Source organism: Mustela lutreola, chromosome 6, assembly GCF_030435805.1.
Source record: "Mustela lutreola isolate mMusLut2 chromosome 6, mMusLut2.pri, whole genome shotgun sequence".
NCBI lineage: Eukaryota > Metazoa > Chordata > Mammalia > Carnivora > Mustelidae > Mustela > Mustela lutreola.
In genome coordinates this window covers 118,242,376-118,262,497 of record NC_081295.1, presented here as the reverse complement: position 1 = coordinate 118,262,497, position 20,122 = coordinate 118,242,376, and the positions used below count along the sequence as shown (strand labels likewise).

At 40.4% G+C, this 20,122-nt stretch overlaps 1 long non-coding RNA gene across 2 annotated transcripts in view; it reads left to right on the top strand.

The window, feature by feature from the left end:
* The window catches only part of LOC131834200 (uncharacterized), a 109,863-nt gene that overhangs the window by 38,988 nt on the left and 50,753 nt on the right, over positions 1-20,122 (top strand). The window contains exon 1 of one of the 2 annotated variants that reach the window (XR_009354789.1): positions 13,953-15,560. The exons of the other annotated variant lie outside the window; for it this stretch is intronic. This is a non-coding gene — a long non-coding RNA (uncharacterized LOC131834200). Of the gene's footprint in view, positions 1-13,952; positions 15,561-20,122 lie in introns of those variants that run through there. 2 annotated transcript variants of the gene reach the window in all.

The window sequence follows — 20,122 nt, the reverse complement described above, 5'->3', positions numbered from 1 at the left end:
CCCTACACTTTGAAGAGTTTTGATCAGGAAGGGATGTTGTACTTTGTCAAATGCTTTTTCAGCATCTATTGAGAGTATCATATGGTTCTTGTTCTTACTTTTATTGATGTGTTGTATCACATTGACTGATTTGCGGATGTTGAACCAACCTTGCAGCCCTGGAATAAATCCCACTTGGTCGTGGTGAATAATCTTTTTAATGTACTGTTGAATCCGATTGGCTAGTATTTTGTTGAGTATTTTCGCATCTGTGTTCATCAAGGATATCGGTCTATAGCTCTCTTTTTTGGTGGGATCCTTGTCTGGTTTTGGGATCAAGGTGATGCTGGCCTCATAAAATGAGTTTGGAAGTTTTCCTTCCATTTCTATTTTTTGGAACAGTTTCAGGAGAATAGGAATTAGTTCTTCTTTAAATGTTTGGTAGAATTCCCCCGGGAAGCCGTCTGGCCCTGGGCTTTTGTTTGTTTGGAGATTTTTAATGACTGTTTCAATCTCCTTACTGGTTATGGGTCTGTTCAGGCTTTCTATTTCTTCATGGTTCAGTTGTGGTAGTTTATATGTTTCTAGGAATGCATCCATTTCTTCCAGATTGTCAAATTTATTGCCGTAGAGTTGCTCATAGTATGTTCTTATAATAGTTTGTATTTCCTTGGTGTTAGTTGTGATCTCTCCTCTTTCATTCATGATTTTATTTATTTGGGTCCTTTCTCTTTTCTTTTTGATAAGTCGGGCCAGGGGTTTATCAATTTTATTAATTCTTTCAAAGAACCAGCTCCTAGTTTCGTTGATTTGTTCTATTGTCTTTTTGGTTTCTATTTCATTGATTTCTGCTCTGATCTTTATGATTTCTCTTCTCCTGCTGGGCTTAGGGTTTCTTTCTTGTTCCTTCTCCAGCTCCTTTAGGTGTAGGGTTAGGTTGTGTACCTGAGACCTTTCTTGTTTCTTGAGAAAGGCTTGTACCGCTATATATTTTCCTCTCAGGACTGCCTTTGTTGTGTCCCACAGATTTTGAACCGTTGTATTTTCATTATCATTTGTTTCCATGATTTTTTTCAATTCTTCTTTAATTTCCCGGTTGACCCATTCATTCTTTAGAAGGATACTCTTTAGTCTCCATGTATTTGGGTTCTTTCCAAACTTCCTTTTGTGGTTGAGTTCTAGCTTTAGAGCATTGTGGTCTGAAAATATGCAGGGAATGATCCCAATCTTTTGATACCGGTTGAGTCCTGATTTAGGACCGAGGATGTGATCTATTCTGGAGAATGTACCATGTGCACTAGAGAAGAATGTGTATTCTGTTGCTTTGGGATGAAATATTCTGAATATATCTGTGATGTCCATCTGGTCCAGTGTGTCATTTAAGGCCTTTATTTCCTTGCTGATCTTTTGCTTGGATGACCTGTCCATTTCAGTGAGGGGAATATTAAAGTCCCCTACTATTATTGTATTGTTGTTTATGTGTTTCTTTGATTTTGTTATTAATTGGTTTATATAGTTGGCTGCTCCCACGTTGGGGGCATAGATATTTAAAATTGTTAAATCTTCTTGTTGGACAGACCCTTTGAGTATGATATAGTGTCCTTCCTCATCTCTTATTACAGTCTTTGGCTTAAAATCTAATTGATCTGATATAAGGATTGCCACTCCTGCTTTCTTCTGATGTCCATTAGCATGGTAAATTCTTTTCCACCCCCTCACTTTAAATCTGGAGGTGTCTTCGGGCTTAAAATGTGTTTCTTGGAGGCAACATATAGATGGGTTTTGTTTTTTTATCCATTCTGATACCCTGTGTCTTTTGACAGGGGCATTTAGCCCATTCACATTCAGGGTAACTATTGAGAGATATGAATTTAGTGCCATTGTATTGCCTGTAAGGTGACTGTTACTGTATATGGTCTCTGTTCCTTTCTGATCTACCACTTGTAGGCTCTCTCTTTGCTTAGAGGACCCCTTTCAATATTTCCTGTAGAGCTGGTTTGGTATTTGCAAATTCTTTCAGTTGTTGTTTGTCCTGGAAGCTTTTAATCTCTCCTTCTATTTTCAATGATAGCCTAGCTGGATATAGTATTCTTGGCTGCATGTTTTTCTCGTTTAGTGCTCTGAAAATAACATGCCAGCTCTTTCTGGCCTGCCAGGTCTCTGTGGATAAGTCAGCTGCCAATCTAATATTTTTACCATTGTATGTTACAGACTTCTTTTCCCGGGCTGCTTTCAGGATTTTCTCTTTGTCGCTGAGACTTGTAAATTTTACTATTATGTGACGGGGTGTGGGCCTATTCTTATTTATTTTGAGGGGCATTCTCTGAACCTCCTGAATTTTGATGCTTGTTCCCTTTGCCATATTGGGGAAATTCTCCCCAATAATTCTCTCCAGTATACCTTCTGCTCCCCTCTCACTTTCTTCTTCTTCTGGAATCCCAATTATTCTAATGTTGTTTCGTCTTATGGTGTCACTTATTTCTCGAATTCTCCCCTCGTGGTCCAGTAGCTGTTTGTCCCTCTTTTGATCAGCTTCTTTATTCTCTGTCATTTGGTCTTCTATATCACTAATTCTTTCTTCTGCCTCATTTATCCTAGCAGTGAGAGCCTCCATTTTTGATTGCACCTCATTAATAGCTTTTTTGATTTCAACTTGGTTAGATTTTAGTTCTTTTATTTCTCCAGAAAGGGCTTTTATATCTCTCGAGAGGGTTTCTCTAATATCTTCCATGCCTTTTTCGAGCCCGGCTAGAACCTTGAGAATTGTCATTCTGAACTCTAGATCTGACATATTACCGATGTCTGTATTGATTAGGTCCCTAGCCTTCGGTACTGCCTCTTGTTCTTTTTTTTGTGGTGAATTTTTACGTCTTGTCATTTTGTCCAGATAAGAGTAAATGAAGGGGCAAGTAAAATACTAAAAGGGTGGCAACAACCCCAGGAAAATATGCTTTAGCCAAATTAGAAGAGATCCAAAATCGTGAGTGGGGAGAAAGGGGATAAAAAGAGGTTCAAAAAGGAAGAAAGAAAAAAGAAAAAAAAAAAAAAAAAAAAAAAAAAAAAAAAAGAAAAGAATTTTTTTTTAAAAAAAGAAAACACCTAAGAAAAATGTAAAAAAATATATATATATATTAGATAAACTAGTAAAAAATCGTTAAAGAAGAAAAAGGTAACAGTTAAAAAAAAAAAAATTTTACCCGAAGGCGAGAAAAAAAAAAAAAATGAAAAAGAAGAAATTAAATTAACTGCAAGACTAAAAAAAATCACAGGAAAAAAGCCATGAGTTCCATGCTTGGCTTTCTCCTCCTCTGGAATTCTGCTGCTCTCCTTGGTATTGAAACCGCACTCCTTGGTAGGTGAGCTTGGTCTCGGCTGGATTTCTTGTTGATCTTCTGGGGGAGGGGCCTGTTGTAGTGATTTTCAAGTGTCTTTGCCCCAGGCGGAATTACACCGCCCTTACCCGGGGCCGGGGTGAGTAATCCGCTCGGGTTTGCTTTCAGGAGCTTTTGTTCCCTGAGCGCTTTCCGTAGAGTTCCAGAGGACGGGAATACAAATGGCGGCCTCCTGGTCTCCGGCCCGGAGGAGCCGAGAGCCCAGGGCCCCACTCCTCAGTGCGCCCTCAGAGAACAGCGCCCAGTTACTCCCGTCTGCCTGACCTCCGGCCGCGCTCCGAGCTCACCGAGCCTGCGACCGGTTCAAGGTAACACGGAGCTGCGAGCTTACTGTCGGCTCTGTCTCTGTAGCCGGCTTTCCCGTTCCAATACCCGCAAGCTCTGCGACACTCAGACACCCCCGATCCTTCTGTGACCCTGCGGGACCTGAGGCCACGCTGACCCCGCGTGGGCTTCGCTCCGGTTTAGCCTCTGGAGCGATGTCCCTCCGCGGAACAGACTTTTAAAAGTCCTGATTTTGTGCGCGGTTGCTCCGCCGCTTGCCGGGAGCCGGCCCCTCCCCCCGGGGTCTATCTTCCCGTCGCTTTGGATTCACTTCTCCGCCGGTCCTACCTTTCAGAAAGTGGTTGTTTTTCTGTTTCCAGAATTGCTGTTCTTCTTCTCTTCGATCTGCCGATGGATTTTCAGGTGTTTGCAATCTTTAGATAAGCTATCTAGCTGATCTCCGGCTAGCTGAAGCAGTCTCAGCTTGCTACTTCTCCACCATCTTGACCTTGACTCTGGAATATATTTTTCTATTCTATCATTTTCAACCCGTTTCTGTCTGGATCTCAAGTGAGTCTCTTGCAGATATTATCTAGTTAGAGCTATGCTTTTATGCAGGTGTCATTTGATTGAAGACTTGAATCCATTTACACTTAAAGTATTTACAGTGGAGAAGGAACTTGCTATTTGTTTTCTACATGTCATATAACATTTTTTTGTCCTTCATTTCCTGAATTCCTGTCTTCTTTTGTGTTTAGTTAGCTTTTTTTTAAGATTTTATTTATTTATTTGACAGAGAGAGATTACAAGTAGGCAGAGAGAGAGAGGAGGAAGCAGGCTCCCTGCTGAGCAGAGAGCCCAATGCAGGGCTTGATCCCAGGACCCTGAGATCATGACCTGAGCCGAAGGCAGCGGCTTAACCCACTGAGCCACCCAGGCGCCCTTAGTTAGCTTTTTAAATAGTGCAATGTTTAAACTCCTCCTTAATTCCCTTTTGTGTCTACTCTGTAGCTGTTTCCTTTGTGGTTACCATGGGAATTATAATTAACATCCTAAAGTCATGACATTCAAATTTGAATTTATAGCAACCTAACTTCAGTAACATACAAAAACTCTGTTCCTTTACAGCTCTGTCCTCACCCCTGTGGGTTTTTGATATCACATATTACATCTTTGTATAGTGTATGACCAGAAACATAAATGAATAATTCTTCAGAATACATTAGTCTCCTAAATTATGTTGAAAACAAGCTTTGGTGTCACAAACCAAAGTTACAGTAGTAGGAAGACTATTTTTACACTAATAATTTTTAAAAATGTAGAGTCTTAAACCGTGTAGAAAAGAAAAGTAGTTACAAACCCTTGTTACAATAATACTAGCATTTATAATTGCCCATACTATTATTGATATCTTTATATCTCTTCCTGACTTTGAGGTACTGTCTGTCCAGTGTCTTCATTTCACCTTGTAGAGCTCCTTTGAGCAACTCTTGCAGGGCAGGTCCAGCGGTCACAAACTCCCTCAGCTTTTCTTTACCTGGGAATGTCTCGATTTCTCCCTCAGATTTGGATATAGGAATCTTGGTCTACAGTTTTTTATTTTGGCTTGCTTTCTCTTGCCCTCAAAATTTTTGATGAGAAATCTGTTCATGAGGGTGGCTTGTATGTGATGATTCGCTTCTTTCTTTCTTTCAGGTTTCAAGGTTTCTCATTGCCTTTGGGTTTTAAATGTTTGATATACGGAGGCTGGTGGCTCAGTTGGTTGAAGGTGCTCAGCACAGATTCTGCTTCTCCCTCTCCCGCTCCTTCTGCTCCTCCCCATGGCTTGCACGCTCTCTCTCTCTCTCAAATAAATCAATAAATAAAATCTTTAAAGAAAAAGAAAGTTTGATTATAAGTATCTTGGTGTGGTTCTCTTTGAGTTCATTTTATTTGGAATTCATTGAGCTTTTTGGATGTTTATGTTCTGTATTTCATCAAATTTAGGAAGTTTTCAGCCATCATTATTTCTATTGTTCTCTTGTCCCATTCTCTCTCATCTGGGCTGTCATGATGTGTAAGTTGTCCTACTTGATGGTATCCCACAGGTCCCTTAGATTCTGTTCATTTTTCTTCAATCCTTTTTCTTTCCGTTCCTTGGCCTCAGTAATTTCTAGTGTCCTGTCTTAAAGTTCACTGATTCTTCTTCTGCCTTTGAATTTATCTAGTGAATTTTTCATTTTCATTAAGATCCTTGTCAGATCCAGATTTACTTTTTGGTTTCTTTTTAAGTTTTCTCTCTCTTTCTTGATATTTCCATTTTGTTTATACATTATTTTCTTGACTTTTTTCATATGTTCCTTGAGTTCTTGAAACATATATAAGAAATTTGTTTTAAAATCATTGTGTTATATCTACCACTAGATCTTTTTCAGAGAAAAATTATGTTAAATTATTATTTTTTGAAACGGGCAATACTTTGTCATTTCTTTGTATGTCTTGTGACTTTTTTTGATTGAATATCGGTTATTTGAATCAAATAATGTGTTATTAACTCTGGAAATCAGTACTCTTTCCCCTTTCTCCAGGGTTTGATGGAGCTACTGCTTTTTTTCCCCTTAGTTATTTAGTTGTTTATTTGATTTCAACATGAAAAGTTTTTATTAATTTTAGGGCAGTTTATATATTTTTTCATTTTATTTTATTTTATTTCATTTCAGTGTTCCAGCATTCATTGTTTATTCACCACACCCAGTGCTCCATGCAATCTGTGGCCTCCATGATACCCACCACCAGGCTCACCCTCCCCTCCAAAACCCTCAATTTATTTCTCAGAGTCTGCAGTCTCTCATGGTTTGTCTCCCCCTCCAATTTTCCCCAAATTACTTCTCTCTATCTCCAGTGTCCTCCGTGTTATTCCTTATGCTCCACAAGTAAGTGAAACCATATGATAATTGATTCTCTCTGCATGACTTACTTCACTTGGCATAATATCTTCCAGTACTGTCCATGTTGATAAAAAAGTTGGGTATTCATCCTTTCTGATGGAGGCATAATATTCCATCGTATATGTAGACCATATCTTCTTTATTCATTCATCTGTTGAAGGGCATCTTGGTTCTTTCTATAGTTTGGTGACTGCGGCCATTGCTGCTATGAACATTGGAGTACAGATGGCCCTTCTTCTCACTACATAAGTATCTTTGGGGTAAATAAGTATCTTTGGGGTATCTTTAGGGAAGCTCTACTTTTAATTTGTTAAGGAATTTCCACAATGTTTTCCAAGGTGGCTGCACCACCTTGCATTCCCACCACAGTGTAGGAGGGTTTCCCTTTCTCCACATCCTCTCCCACATGTGTTGTTTACTGTTTTGTTAATTTTGGCCATTCTAACTGTTGTAAGGTGGTATCTCAATGTGGTTTTGATTTGAATCTCCCTGATGGCTAATGATGATGAATATTTTTTCATGTGTTTGTTAGCCATTCATATATCTTCATTGGAGAAGTATCTGTTCATGTCTTCTGCCCATTTTTTGATGTGATTATCTGTTTTGTGTGTGTTGAGTTTGAGGAGTTCTTTACAGATCTTGGATACCAGCCCTTTGTGTATGGCGTCATTTGTGAATATCTTCTCCCATTCCATGTGTTGCCTCTTTGTTTTGTTGACTTTCATTTACTGTGCAGAAGCTTTTGATCTTGATGAAATCCCAAAAGTTCATTTTGTTTTTGTTTCCTTTGCCTTTGGAGACATATCTTGAAAAAGTTGCTATGGCTGGTGTCGAAGAGATTACTGCCTCTGTTCTTGTCTAGGATTTTGATAGATTCCTGCCTCATGTTGAGGTCTTTTATCTATTTTGAGTTTACCTTTGTGTATGGTGTAAGAGAGTGGTCGAGTTTCATTCTTCTACATGTAGCTGTCTAATTTTCCCAGCACCATTTATTGAAGAGACTGTCTTTTTTCCACTGGGTATTTTTTCCTGCTTTGTCGAAGATTATTTGAGTATAGAGTTGTGGGTCCATATCTGGGCTCTCTACTGTGTTCCACTGGTCCATGTGTCTCTTTTGTGCCAGTACCATGCTGTCTTGGTAATCACAACTCTGTAGTAAAGCTTGAAATCAGGCAACGTGAGGCCCCAGTTTTGTTTCTCTTTTTCAGCATTTCCTTAGCAATCTGGGCTCTCTTCTGGTTCCATACAAATTTTAGGATTGTTTGTTCTAGCACTTTGAAAAACGCCAGTGGAATTTTGATCAGAATGGCATTGAAAGTATAGATTGCTCGGCAATACAGACATTTTAACAATTTATTCTTCTGATCCATGAGCATGGAATGGTCTTCCATCTTTTTGTGTCTTCTTCAATTTCTTTCATAAGTGTTCTCTAGTTAATTGAGTACAGATCCTTTACCTCTTTGGTTAGGTTTATTCCCAGGTATCTTATGGTTCTTGGTGCTATAGTAAATGGAATCGATTCTCTCATTTCCTTTTCTATATTTTCATTGTTAGTGTATAAGAAAACAACTGATTTCTGTACATTGATTTTGTATCCTGCCACATTCCTGAATTGCTGTATAAGTTCTAGTAGTTTGGGGGTGGAGTCTTTTGGGTTTTCCTTATAAAGTATCATGTCATCTGCAAAGAGACGGTTTGACTTCTTCTTTGCCTATTTGAGTGCCTTCTATTTCTTTTTGTTGTCTGATTGCTGTTGTTAGGACTTCCAATACTATATTGAACAACAGTGGTGAGAGTGGGCATCCTTGTCATGTTCCTGATCTCAAAGGGAAGGCTGTCAGTTTTTTTCCACTGAGGATGATATTTGCTGTGGGTTTTTCAAAGACAGATTTTATGAAGTTGAGGAATGTTCCCTCTATTCCTATACTCTGAATCATTTTAATCAGGAATGGATGCTGTATCTTGTCAAATGCTTTTTCTTCATCAGTTGAGAGGACCATGTAGTTCTTCTCTCTTCTCTTATTGATTTGTTCTATCACGTTGATTGATTTGTGAATGCTGAACCACCCTTGCATCCCATGGATAAGTCCCACCTGGTCATGGTGGATAATCTTTTTAATGTACTGTTGGATCCTATTAGCTAGGATCTTGTTCAGAATCTTGGCATCCATATCCATCAAGGATATTGGTCTGAAATTCTCCTTTTTGGTGAGGTCTTTGCCTGGTCTGGGGATCAGGGTAATGCTTGCTTCATAAAAACAGTCTGGAAGTTTTCCTTTTGTTTCTATTTTTTTAAAATCTTTAATTTATTTATTTGGCAGAGAGAGAGAGAGAGAGAGAGAGAGAGATCACAAGTAGGCAGAGAGGCAGGCAGAGAGAGAGGGGGAAGCAGGCTCCCTGCTGAGCAGAGAGCCCAATGCAGGGCTTGATCCCAGGGCCCTGAGATCATGACCTGAGCTGAAGGTAGAGTGCTAACCCACTGAGCCACTCAGGCACCCCTCTTTCTATTTTTTGAAATAGCTTCAGGAGAATAGGTATTATTTCTTCTTTAAATGTTTGGTAGAATTCTCCAGGGAATCTGTCAGGTCCTGAGCTCTTGTTTTTTGGGAGGTTTTTGATCACTACTTCAATCTTGTTACTAGATATTGGTCTATTCAGGTTGTCAATTTCTTCCTGATTCAGTTTTGGAAGTTTATAGGTTTCTAGGAATGACACATTGGACCAGATGGACCTCATAGATATATACAGAATATGCCATCCTGAGAAGGAGGGATCAGGTTTTGGATTGTACAGGTTTTGGTGGTCATTAATGGTAGAGACGTTTGTCCTGTGGATTTGGGTGAATTCTTCTTCTCCAGGTTCCCAAATATCCTGAGGTTCCTGCACCCATTCCAGTTTTATGGTCTTAAAGATATAAAAAACCTGTATTTGTCAAAAGAGTCCCTTGCATGAATCTCATTCAGTAATAGATGCTTCAGTATTATTATAGGATTTTTTTCTCCCTTGGTATCCACAGCTCTTGGTCACACCAGACAGAGTGGTGGGCAGCAAAGCAATATGTATTGAGCAAGAGCAGACTGATAGTACAAAGCTTTCAAGGAGGGAAGGGACACAAGGGATTGCCCACTACGGTTTTTGTTTATTGTTTTCTCTTCTGGTTGCTGTAGGCTGTCACTGTGCTGCTCATCAGCCTGAGGTATAAACTTAGTGTCTTCTCAGGTTTTGGGTTTTTTTTTTTTTTTTTTTCAGTCTTTCCCTGGGCATTTGTGGTTACTCTCTAATTTTCCCTGTATATGCGTTTGACTATCCTAATCTTTTAAAAAATTATTATTTTTCAAGATTTTATTATTTATTTGAGAGAGAGGCAGAGAGAGCATGAGTAGGGGGAGGAGCAGAGGGAGAGGGAGTGGGACGAGCAGACTCCCTGCTGAGTGGGGAGCCTGACGTGGGGCTCTATCCCAGGACCCAAAGATCAAGACCTGAGCTGAAGTCAGATACTTAACTGGTTGAGTAACCAGGCACCCCTGAATGTCCTAATCTTTAAAGACTGGCTCCCAAAAGGAGAAATATGAAAGATAAGGGATGAGGGGGAAGTGTGCTAGCCCTTTAAATCTTCTTGGCAGTCACCTGACCTAGAGAGGGAGAAGCTTGCACAATTGCAACAATGGCTGTCTGCTTCTTTGTGCCTCTATAATCAGAAGCAGTAATAATCCATCAGTACATAGATACCTACTATTTGGAGATTAAGGTCCTTTTTGCCCTCCCTAGCTTCACGCAGGCTTTGTATAGTTGTTCCTGGATAATTTGTACAGTTTCCAACCACATGACTGTGGGAAAGAGATAGGTAGCTGTGATAAGGGCTGAGATTTAATGAAATTAACTGCAATTTGTCATCCATGTCTTTTCCTGGAAGCTGCTAGCCTTCCATAGATTCCAGAGTTCCAAAGTGTTACATCAGACAGATTTGCCAGTGCAGCTGCTGTGTATGTAGGGAGACTATTCCTGGTGCTTCCTACTCTGCCCCATATTCCCAGAATCCTCTGAGCTTTTTAGTGTTTTATTTTTTAAATTTTTATTTTTCTTAAAGTCTTTATTTATTTACTGGATACAGAGAGAGAATACAAACAGGGGGAGTGGCAGACAGAGGGAGAGGAAGAAGCTGACTCCCCGCTGAACAGGGAGCCCAATGTGTTACTTGATGTGGGGTTCCATCACAGGACCCTGAGATCATGACCTGAGCTGAAGTCAGACACTTAACACATTGAACCTCCCAGGTGCCCAGCTTTTTAGTGTTTTAACTTGTCCCTGAGGCCATCTGTTACTCTCCCACTCTGAAGTAGCTTTGGAAATTAACAAACTACACTCACTGTGGAAACCGGCAACATGGCAGCCATTGAAGGGAGAAGAATGGGGGTAGAGCTACTTCACAGCCTCATTCTCACAGGATTACTTTTATTTGACCAGTCTAGTGGCTCCTTGGAAGACTCCCCCTTCTAAGGCTATCTCTGTATTTGACCTGACTCAGAATTCACCCAGTGCGTAAAGCCTTTTCCTGGTGCAGGTTGTTGTGCATGTTTGTTAAAAGCAATTATAGGCAATTGAAAAGAAACTTTGTGACTTCCTGAGGCAGTGGACAGTGGTTGGAATATATGCTATTAGTAGGAAAAGCTGGGAAGTGAGATGTCTAGAGGGGTCTTGAAAAACTCTGAGATATTCCTGGGAATCTGGAAGGCCACATGCATTCATTTGTAGGATTGTGAATATGTCCAAAGCTAAATGCATGATGAGGAAAGACCTCAGAATGTTCTAGGCTCCCACCTTTGTCTGACTTTGAGTCTTCATGTAAGGAAGAGTAGTCAGGGGTGCCTGGGTGGCTCAGTGGGTTAAAGCCTCTGCCTTCAGCTCAGGTCATGATCTCAGGGTCCTGGGATCGAGTCCCACATCAGGCTCTATGCTCGGCGGGGAGCCTGCCTCCCTCTCTCTCCACCTACTTGTGATCTCTCTCTCTGCCGGCTTCTCTGCCTGCTTGTGATCTCTGTCAAATAAATAAAATATTTTTTTTTTTTTAAAAAAGGAAGAGTAGTCAGTTGATTTTCAAAACCATGCTCCAATTTGAACATAGAACTCCTTGACAAAGATTGGGAGACTTGTTGATTTCATGTAGTTAAGAAAATATCTGTGTAATCATTTGCTGACCAGTAAGCTAACCAAGAAGTGACTTCAGTGGCCACATACAACAAAGAACACATACCTTACATAATCAGTTCAGAAACATCACCTAACAAACAACAACACTAACAACAAACAATTATAATAGACTGTGTATGTGTGTGTGGGAGAGATTCTGATTTCCAGAATTGCCACAGTATACTACCGAACATGTCCATTTTCCAACAAAGAATTAGCAGACATGGAAAGGAGCAACCAAGTATGGCCCATGCACAGAACAAAAGCAATTGATAGAAATCATTCCTGAAGTCCAGAATTGAACCTACTAGGAAAAAAAAAGGACTTCAAGTCAATTATTTTAGATATGATTAAAGAATTAAGAAAGCCATTTCTAAAGATCTAAGTGAAGGGTGGGAGAAATGGGCGAAGGGGGTCAAAGGGTACAAACTTCCAGTTATAAAATAAGTAAGTCACGGGGATGTATGTACAGCACAGGGACTAGAGTTAATAATACCATGTTGCTGGGACGCCTGGGTGGCTCAGTTGGTTGGACGACTGCCTTCGGCTCAGGTCATGATCCTGGCGTCTTGGGATCGAGTCCCGCATTGGGGTTCTCAGCACCACGGGGAGTCTGCTTCTCTCTCTGACCTTCTCCTCGCTCATGCTCTGTCTCACTTTCTCTCTCTCAAATAAATAAATAAATATTAAAAAAATAATAATATCATGTTGCATATTTGAAAGTTGCTAACAGGGCAGATCTTCAAAGTTCTTATTACAAGATGAATGGATGGAGAGGGTGTGGTGTATATATACAATGGGCTATGACTCAGCCATAAAAAAGAACAAAATCTTGCCATTTGCAACACATGGATGGAGTTGGTGTTCTAAGCAAAAGAAGACAGTGAGAAAAAGACAAATACCATATGATTTCACTCATATGTGGAATTTAAGAAATGAAATAAATGAGCAAAGGGGAAAAAAGAGAGAGAGAGGCAAACCAAGAAACAGACTCTTAACTCGAGAGAACTGATGGTTGCCAGAGGGGTGGGGGTGGGGGAGTGGATGAAACAGATGATGGGGATTAAGGAGAGCACTGGTGATGAACACCGGGTGACGGGTGGAAGTGTTGAATCACTATATTGTGCACCTGAAACTAATATTACACTGTATATTAACTAACTGGAATTTGAAAAATAGCGTTAAAAAAAGTTCTTATCACACACAAAAAAATTGTAACTATGTATGGGGACAGATGTTACCTAGACTTACTGTCTACATTCTGGGGAGTTTCCATGCACACTCTCGTCTTGCCATTTTCCCTGCATCTCCACGTGTTCAATTCTCTACATGGTCATGATTGACTAAGTCACTGGTCATTGGCTGATTCAACCTCCAGCCCCTCTACCCTCCCTGGAGGTTGGGATGTGATAGAAAGTTCCAACCCTCTAATCATATGGCTGATCTTTCTGGCAACAAGCCCCTGCCCTCAAGTGGGGTCCAAAAAACACTGCTGTTATTAATAAGACACTCAGCTCAACTTTATGGCTCTGAAGTATTTTTAGGAACTGTGGATGAAGCCCAGATATATCAGAGATGACCAAATATGTATTTTTAATGTATCACTATATTGTAGTCGGTATTAATCTGAACTCTATTATATATTAAGATGTCAATTGTAATCCCTATGGCAAGCACTAAGTAATATATATATTATCTATATGTATAATGAGAATCAAAATGTTATATATATATTTCTAAATATGTACATTTTAATTCATATATATGGGAAGTAAAATGTTACATTAGAAAATTGCTATTTAACACAAATAGGCAGTGATGGAGGAATAGAGAAAAAGGCAAGATGTCAAGACATTGAGACATACAGAGAACAAATAGCAAAATGTAAATCCTACTGTATTTGTAATTATATTAATGTAAATAATATTAGGCATTCAAGTTGAAAGTGATTGACAGAATGAATTTGAAAACTGTTTTAACTATATGCTGTCTACAAGAGACACACTTTAGACTCAAAGACACAAATAAATTGAAAATAAATGGATGGGAAAAAGATTTATCATGCAAATAGAAACCAAAAGAGGGGTAGAGTAGCTACATAAATATCAGCCAAAAAAGACTTTTGGACAAAAATTAGAGATAAGAATGTTATTTTATAATGATAAATGGGTCACTCCATCAAGGAAACAAAATAATTATAAACATATATGTCCCAGACCCTCAAGACCCATGGAGCAAAAACTGAGAGAATTGAAGGGAGAAATAGACAATTCAACAACGATAGTTGGAAACATCAATATCCCACTTCCAATAATGGATAGAACAACTCAATAGAAGATCCACACGGAAATAGAAGACTTGAACAACAATATAAACCGTCTAGACCCAACAGATATTTCTCAAACAAGCCATCCAAGAATAGCAGAACACACATTCTTCTCAAGTGGAATGGAACATTCTCTGGGATTGACCATATGTTAGGTCATAAGACAAGCCTCAATAAATTTAAAATGTGAAATCATACAGAGTGTGTTCTGACCACAATGGAATGACATTAGAAATTAATACCAGAAGGAAATCTGGAAGATTCACAGATATGTGGAAATTAAACAACATAATCCTAAATAACCCATGAGTCGAAGAAGACATCACAAGGGAAATTAGAAAATACTCTGAGGTAAATGAAAACAAAAATGCCCCATGCCAAAGCATCTCTCCAGAATGCAGTGAAAGCAATGCTGGGAAGGAGATTTATAGCCGTGAGTGCCTATAGGAAAAAAGAAAGATCTCAAACCCATAACTTAACCTTCCACCCTAACAAATTAGAAAAGGAAGATCAAGCAAAACCCGAAACAAGCAGAGGTAATAAAATAATAAAGATTAGAGTGAAAATAAATAAAATAGAGAGAATAGGAAACAAGAAAGAAAATCAAGGCAACCAAAAGTTGTATTTTAAGATCAACAAAATTGGTGAGGCTCTTCTTCCATCACAGGAGCTGATTTCTGCACACATGTTATTTCGATTAACTATTGTTGTATTACAAACTACCCCAAATCATTGACTTAAAACAGAGGCAACCATTTATTTGCCCCCAATTCTCTCTCTCAGTCAGGGTTCAGGAGGCATGCTGGAGCTCTAATATGTAACCCAGAAGCTCAGCTGGGGTTGTCCTTTCCGTGATTGCTCACTACCCTGGCTGGTCCTTGGTAGGGACCTTTCTCTGTGACAACTCAGCCTTCCTTACAGCACCGCAGCTGGGTTCCAAGAAGAAGTGGTTCAAGGAGCAAAGGTGGAAATGGCAGATCTCTTAAAGACCAGCCTTGAATGTTACAGAAAATCCCTAACGACACGTTGTGTGGATTGTAACATATCTCCGAGCCTGCTGATTGAAAGGGAGGGAAATTGACTGGACTCTGGGAAGAGCGGGGAAGAAAAGGTAGCCATCTTTAATCCACTGCACACGGTTCACCTGTGTGATTCCTCCATCAGCCCTTCCCCAGCTGTTCATTAGGACAAAAACAGGACCAGGGAGGTTCTTGCTACCAGCTGTTGACCTGCTCCCACTGCTGCAAACAAGAGATTTTTTTTTGCCCCGGAGGGCGCCCTCCTCACTCTCAAGGCATGTACTTTGCTGCTTCTCACATTCGTGTATGTGTGTGAGACAGTGTGAAACGAGTCTACATGGGACAGAGAGATCATGAACACAGAGTCTGGAGCCAGACGGCCCATGTTTGAATTGAGCCTCTGCCGAATGCTGCATGACCTGGGACGGTTGCCCTTCCTGAGCCTCAGCTTCATTGTAAATGCTACGTAAGTATGTTTTTTACTGTTTTGTTACTTTTTTTTTTTTAAGATTGTATTTATTTATTTGAGAGAAGGGAGATAGAGAGAGAGCATGAGTGGAAGGGAAAGGCAGAGGAAGAGGGGCAAGGGGACTCCCCATGGTGCAGAGAGCCCAATGCAGGGCTCGATCCCTGGACCCTGGGATTGTGACCTGAGCCAAAGGCACACACTCAACCAACCAACCCCCCCAGGTGTCCCTGTGTTGTTACCATCATCATATAGGCACCCTCTGCCATCTTTCTTCAGTTCCTTTGCTTGATTGCTGCTGCTTTTCGTGCTCTCTCTGTTGTAGCTCAGGACTTCGGGTAGCTCTAGGTTCATTGGCAAAGGATGTTAAGTTTCTCTATCTCCTCTCCATGTTGCTCCTAAGTGAGTTCTCTCTACTTAAAAAAAAAAAATTGTAATTGACATACAATATTACATTAGTTTCAGGTGCACATCATGGTGATTCAGCCTTTATATATGGTACTAAACGATCACCATGATAAATCTAGTTACCATCTATCACCCTGCAAAGTGATTACAGTTTGTCTTAGAGATAGCGTGGGTTCAGTTCCAGATCTTCACAATAGAGCAAATATCCCAATAAAGCAAGTCAAGTGAATTTTTTGGTTTCCTAGTGCCTATAAAAGTTATGTTTACACTACATTCTGGTCTTGTAAGCGTGCAATAACATTGTGTCTAACAAAATCTAGGTCTTAAATAAAAAAATACTTTATTGCTAAAAAATGATAACCAGCATGAGGTTTCAGTGAGTTGTATTCTTTTTGCTGGGGCCGTGTCCTGTTCCATGTTGATGGTTGCTGACTGATCAGGGTGATGGTGGCTGAAGGCTGGGGTGGCTGTTTTCTTAAGACAACAATGACGTTTCTCACACTGATATACTCTCCCTTCCACGAACAATTTTTCTGTAGTAGCTGATGCTGTTTGATAGCATTTTATGCACAGCAGAACTTCTCTCTCTCTCTCTTCTTTTTAAAAATATTTTACTGATTTATTTAACAGAGAGATAGAGCACAAGAAGGGGAGCAACAGAGGGAGAGGGAGAAGCAGACTCCCCAAGGAGCAGGGAGCTTGATGCAGGGCTCGGTCCCAGGACCCTGGGATCATGACCTGAGCTGAAGGCAGATGCTTAACAACTTCTTTCAAAATTGGGAGTCTGTCCTCTCAAACCCTGCCACTGCTTTATCAACTATGTTTATGGAATATTCTAAATGCTTTGGCAACATTTCAACAATCTTCACAGCATCTTCACCAGGAGTAGATTCCGTCTCAAGAAATCACTTTCTTTCAACTCCTCATCCACTCAAGTTGGATCATGAGATCACAGCAGCTCAGCCCCATTTTCAGGCTCCACTTCTGACTCTATGTCTCTAGCTAGTTCCACTGTACCTGCAATCACTTCCTCCTCTGAAGTCCTGAGCCCCTCATAGTCCTCCATGAAGGTTGGAATCATCTTCTTCCTAACTCCTGTTCATGTTCATATTTTGACCTCTTACTGGGAACCGCAAATGCTCCTAATGGCATCTAGGTGGTGAATCCTTTATAGAGGTTTTCCAGTTTATTTTCCCCAGATCCATCAGAGGAATCATTCTTTCTTTGTCAGCGCTAGCCTTATGAAGTGTATTCCGTAAGTAATAAGACTTGCAAGTTGAAATGAGTCCTTGATCCATGGTCTGTGGAACGAATGTTGTGTTGGCAGGCGTGGAAACATCTCCATCACAGCTCTTGGGTGACCAGGGACACTGTCAATGAGCAATCTTTTTTTTTTTTTTTTTTGGTGGGGTTTTTTGGCTATTTATTCTTACTAGCATATAATGTATTATTTGTTTTGAAAAGAATCTTTTTTTTCTGAGCAGGAGTTCTCAACAGTGAGCTTTAAATATTCAGTAAACCGTGTTGGAAACAGGTGTGCTGTCATCCAGGCTTTGTTCCATTCATAAGAGCACATGCAAAGTCGATTTAGCTTAATTTTTGAGGACCCTAGGATTTTGGAATGATCCTTGAGCCCTGGCTTCAACTTGAAGTCACCAGCTGCCCCTGACCAGAGTCACTCCTTCCTTTGAAGCTTTGCAGCCAGGCATTGATCTCTCTAACCATGAAAGTCCTAGATGACATCTTCTTCTGATAGAAGGCCATTTCATTTACACTGAAAAACTGTTGTCTAGTGTAGCCCTGTCATGGATGATCAGAGCTATGTCTCCTGGAGAACTCGCTCCACACCTGCTGCTTCCCCTTGCACTTTTGTGTTACAGAGACAGCTTCTTTGCTTAATCCGCATGAAGCCACCTCTGCTAGCTTCAGACTTTTCTCCTGCGGCCTCCCCACCTCTCTCAGCCTTCACAGAACTGAAGAGAGCGAGGGCCTTGCTCTGGGTCAGGCTTTGACTTAAGGGACGGTTGTGACTTGCTTGATCTTCCATCCAGACCATGCAAACCTTCTCTATATCAGCGGTAAGGCTGTTTCGCTTTCTTGTTATGCATGCGTTCACTGGAGTGATGCTCAATTTCCTTCCAGAATTTTTCCTTTGCATTCACAACTTGGCTAACTGTAGCGAGAGACCTAGCTTTTGGCCTGTCTTGGCTTTCAACATGCCTTCCTCATCAAGCTTAATCATTGCTAGCCTTTCACTTAAGTAAGGAACATGTGACTCTTCCTGTCACTTGAACCCTAAGGGGCCATTGTAGGGTTACTGATTGACCTAATTTCAGTTTTGTGTCTCCGGGAATAGGGAGTCCCAAGGAGAGGGGGAAAAAAAAAAAAACCAGGGGACTAGCTGGTTGGCACTCGGAACACATGCAATATTTATTAAGTTCCCATCTTCTATGGACACAGTTGGTGGGGCCCCAAACAGTTATAATAGTCACATTAAAGGTCACTGAGCACAGATCACCCTAAAAAATATAATAATAATGAAAAAGTTTGCAATATTATGAGAATTACCAAAATCAACAGAGACACAGAGTGAACACATGCTGTTGGAAAAATGGCACCAATAGACTTGCTGGGTGCCCGGATGCCATGAACATTGAATTTGTGAAAAACGTGCTATCTGCAAATTGCCATGAGGCGAAAGGCAATAAAACAGGGTATGCCTGTACATTCCCTATGCTCTACTTTATGTTCCCCTCACTTGTGTATTTTATGATTGGAAGTTTGTACCTCTTAATCCCCTTCACCTATTTTTGCCCTCCTCCTAACCCCCTCCCTCTGGCAACAGGTTTGCAATACAGTTTGCTCTCTGTGTTCATGAGTCTGTTTCTGTTTTGTTCTGTTTGTTCATTTGTTGTTTTAGGTCCCACATATGAGTGAAATCATATGGTATTTGTCTTTCACTGTCTGACTTATTTCACTTAGCACAATACCCTGGGGGTCCATCCATGTTGTTGCAAATCAAGATTTTATTCTCTCTGATGGCTGAGTAATATCCTTTCGTATACATATACCATGTCTTTATCCGCCCATCTGTGGATGGACACTGAGGCTGCTTTCGTATCTTGGCTATTGTAAATAATGCTGCAAAAAACATAGGGGTGCAGTTATCTTTTTTTTTTTAAAGATTTTATTTATTTGAGAGAGAGAGAGAGAGAGATTGAGAATGAAAGGAGAGAGTCAGCGGGAGAAGCAGACTCCCTGCTGAGCAGGGAGCCTCATTTGGGACTCGATCCTAGGACTCCAGGATCATGACCTGAGCTGAAGGCAGTTGCTCAACCAACTGAGCCACCCAGGCACCTGCAGTTATCTTTTTGAATTAGTTTTTTCACTTTCTCTGGTTAAATACTAAGAAGTGGAATCATTAGATTGTATGGTATTTCTATTTTTAGTGTTGACGAATCTTCCTACTCTTTTCCATAGTGGCTACACCCATTTATATTCTCACCAGCGGTGCGTAAGAGTTGCCTTTTCTCCGCATCCTTGCCAGCACTTGTTATTTCTTCTTTTTGATACGAGTCATTCTGACAGGTGTGAGGGGGGCGCTCATTATGGTTTTGATTTGCATTTCCCTGATGGTCAGTGATGTCAAGTGTCTTGTGTCTGTTGTCCATTTGTATATTGTTGGAAAAATGTCTATTCAAGTCCTCTGCCCATTTAAAAAAATCAGATGATGGTGATGATCAGTGTTGAGTTGTATGAGTTCTTTTAAAAATTTTTTTATCATTAACATCCAATGTTGTATTAATTTCAGGTGTAAAATGTAGTGATTCAACGCTTTCTTACCCCACCTAGTGCCCATCATGACAAGTGTACCCCTCATCCCTGTTTCACCCATCCCTCTAGTAACCATCAGTTTGTTCTTAACAGTTAGGAGTCTCTTAGGGCCCCTGGGTGGCTCAGTGGGTTAAGCCTCTGCCTTTGGCTCAGGTCATGATCTCAAGGTCCCGAGATTGAGCCCTGCATTGGGCTTCTTGCTGAGCAAGGAGTCTGCCTTGCCCTCTGCCCCCACACTCCTGAGCTCATGCAGGCTCTCTCTCGCAAAAACTAAATAAAATCTTTTTTTTTTTTAATCTGTTTCTTTGCTTCTCTCTCTC